This window comes from Arachis stenosperma, chromosome 3 (assembly GCF_014773155.1).
Source record: "Arachis stenosperma cultivar V10309 chromosome 3, arast.V10309.gnm1.PFL2, whole genome shotgun sequence".
Taxonomy (NCBI): Eukaryota; Viridiplantae; Streptophyta; class Magnoliopsida; order Fabales; family Fabaceae; genus Arachis; species Arachis stenosperma.
In genome coordinates, this window is record NC_080379.1 from 128706676 (window position 1) to 128709576 (window position 2901).

General features: G+C 37.0%; 1 non-coding gene across 1 annotated transcript; it reads right to left on the reverse strand.

Annotated features, from left to right (window-relative positions):
- Positions 1-1795: 1795 nt before the first annotated feature.
- Positions 1796-1903, reverse strand: LOC130972728 (small nucleolar RNA R71). The gene has a single exon (XR_009083890.1). It is a non-coding gene; the product is annotated as a small nucleolar RNA R71 (small nucleolar RNA).
- Positions 1904-2901: the final 998 nt, after the last annotated feature.

Genomic DNA, 2901 nt, shown 5'->3' on the forward strand with positions numbered 1-2901 from the left:
TCGAAAAACACAAAAAAAATTTACAAAATCATAAAAACCAAAAATATTTGATGTTTCATGCTTAAGTCTAGTGTTTCATCTTAAGTTTGGTGTCAATTTCATGCATTCATGTGTCTTAAGGATCTTCAAGTAATTCTTGATGATTTTTGTGTTCTAATCTTTGAATTCTATTGACTTGAAGCATTTTGTGTGTCTCATATGCATTCTCATATTGTTAGTGTCAGTAGTATACAAACTGCTAAGTTTGGTGTCTTGCATGCATTGTTAATTGATTCCTTTTGCATTTTGATTATTAAAAAAAACCAAAAAAATTTTTAATTTGTGTCTTTTCAAGTCAATGATACAAAGAATTGAAGATTCAGAACATACTGCAGAGGAATTATACAGAAAAAGCTGAGCATTCAAAAATGCCCAGTGAAGAAGGCAGACTGGCGTTTAAACGCCAGCCAGGGCACCTGGTTGGGCGTTTAACGCCCAAAGAGGTAGCATTTTGGGCGTTAAACGCCAGAATGTATACCATTCTGGGCGTTTAACGCCAGGATGGTGCTAGGGGGAAGATTTTGTTTTCAAATCAATTTTTTCTTAGTTTTTCAAAATCAAATCTTTTTCAAATCAAATCTTTTCAATCAAATGTTTTCAAAATCAATTTCTTTCCTTTTTAAAAGATACTTACTAACAATTAATGATTTGATTGAACATCTCAAAAATTGTTGCCTTTTCTGTTGAGAAAGGTTTTATGTTTGAATCATATCTTTTCTTGTTAGGCAAGTCATTAATTTTTAAAATCATATCTTTTCAAAGTGTTTTCAAATCATATCTTTTAAAATTGTTTTCAAATCATATCTTCTCAATCACATCTTTTTAAAACCATAACTTTTCAATTAAATCTTTTTAACCACATCTTTTTCAAATTAGTTTTCAATCAAATCTTTTTAATTTCTAATTTCAAAATCTTTTTCAAAAATCACTTGATTTCTTTTTCACTTTTAATTTTCGAAAATTATCAATCAAATTTTCAAAATGTTTTTAAAATCTCTTAATTGAATTTTCGAAAATTCTCTTCCCTCCTTCCCACATCCTTCTATTTATGGAGTACCACTCCTTCTGAATGCACAATTCGAACCTTATCTAATTAAAGTTCGAATTCATCTTCTCCTTCTTCTTTCTATTTCTCTTTTCCTCTGACATCTCAAGGAATCTCTATACTGTGACATAGAGGATTCCACACTTTCTGTTTCTCTTCTCTTTCATATGAGCAGGAGCAGAGACAAAGGCATTCTTGTTGAGGCTGATCCTGAACCTGAGAGAACCTTGAAGCGAAAGCTAAGAGAAGCCAAAACACAACTCTCTTTAGAGCACCTGACCGAATCCTTCAAGGAAGAAGAACAAATGGCCGCCGAAAACAACAACAATGCAAACAATGCAAGGAAGGTGCTTGGTGACTTTACTGCACCTACTCCTGATTTCTATGGGAGAAGCATCTCTATCCCTGCCATTGGAGCAAACAACTTTGAGCTTAAGCCTCAATTAGTTTCTCTAATGCAACAGAATTGCAAGTTTTCATGGACTTCCAATGGAAGATCCTCATCAGTTTTTAGCTGAGTTCTTGCAAATCTGTGACACAGTCAAGACTAATGGGGTTAACCCTGAGGTCTACAGACTGATGCTATTCCCTTTTGCTGTAAGAGACAGAGCTAGAATATGGTTGGATTCTCAACCTAAAGAAAGCCTGGACTCTTGGGAAAAGCTAGTCAATGCCTTCTTGGCAAAGTTCTTTCCACCACAAAGATGGAGTAAGCTTAGAGTGGAAGTCTAAACCTTCAGACAGAAGGATGGAGAATCCCTCTATGAAGCTTGGGAAAGATACAAACAATTAATCAGAAGATGTCCCTCAGACATGCTTTCTGAATGGAGCATCATAGGTATTTTCTATGATGGTCTCTCTGAACTATCCAAGATGTCTTTGGATAGCTCTGCTGGAGGATCTCTTCATCTGAAGAAGACGCCTGCAGAAGCTCAAGAATTGATTGAAATGGTTGCAAATAACCAATTCATGTACACTTCTGAAAGGAATCCTGTGAACAATGGGACTAGTCAGAAGAAAGGAGTTCTTGAGATTGACACTCTGAATGCCATATTGGCTCAGAACAAGATATTGACTCAACAAGTCAATTTGATTTCTCAAAGTCTGTCTGGAATGCAAAATGCACCAAACAGTACTAAGGATGCTTCATCTGAGGAAGAAGCTTATGATCCTGAGAACCCTTCCATGGAAGAGGTGAATTACCTAGGAGAACCCTATGGAAACACCTATAATTCTTCATGGAGAAATCACCCAAATCTCTCATGGAAGAATCAAGAGAGACCTCAACAAGGTTTCAATAACAATAATGGTGGAAGAAACAGGTTTAGCAATGGCAAGCCTTTTCCATCATCTTCTCAGCAACAGACAGAGAGTTCTAAGCAGAATACTTCTGACTTAGTAACAATGGTCTCTGATCTAATAAAGACCACTCAAAGTTTCATGACTGAAACTAGATCCTCCATTAGGAATTTGGAAGGACAAGTGGGTTAGCTGAGCAAGAAAATTACTAAACTTCCCCCAAGCACTCTCCCAAGTAACACTGAAGAAAATCCAAAAGGAGAGTGCAAAGCCATAAATATGGCCGAATTCTGGGAGGAAGAAGAGGCAGTGAACGCCACTGAGGAAGGCCTCACTGGACGTCCACTGGCCTCCAATGAGTTCCTCAATGAGGAACCTTGGGAGTCTGAGGCTCAAACTGAGACCATAGAGATTCCCTTGGACTTACTACTGCCTTTCATGAGCTCTGATGAGTATTCTTCCTCTGAAGAGGATGAGTATGTCACTGAAGAGCAAGTTGCTAAATACCTTGGAGCAAT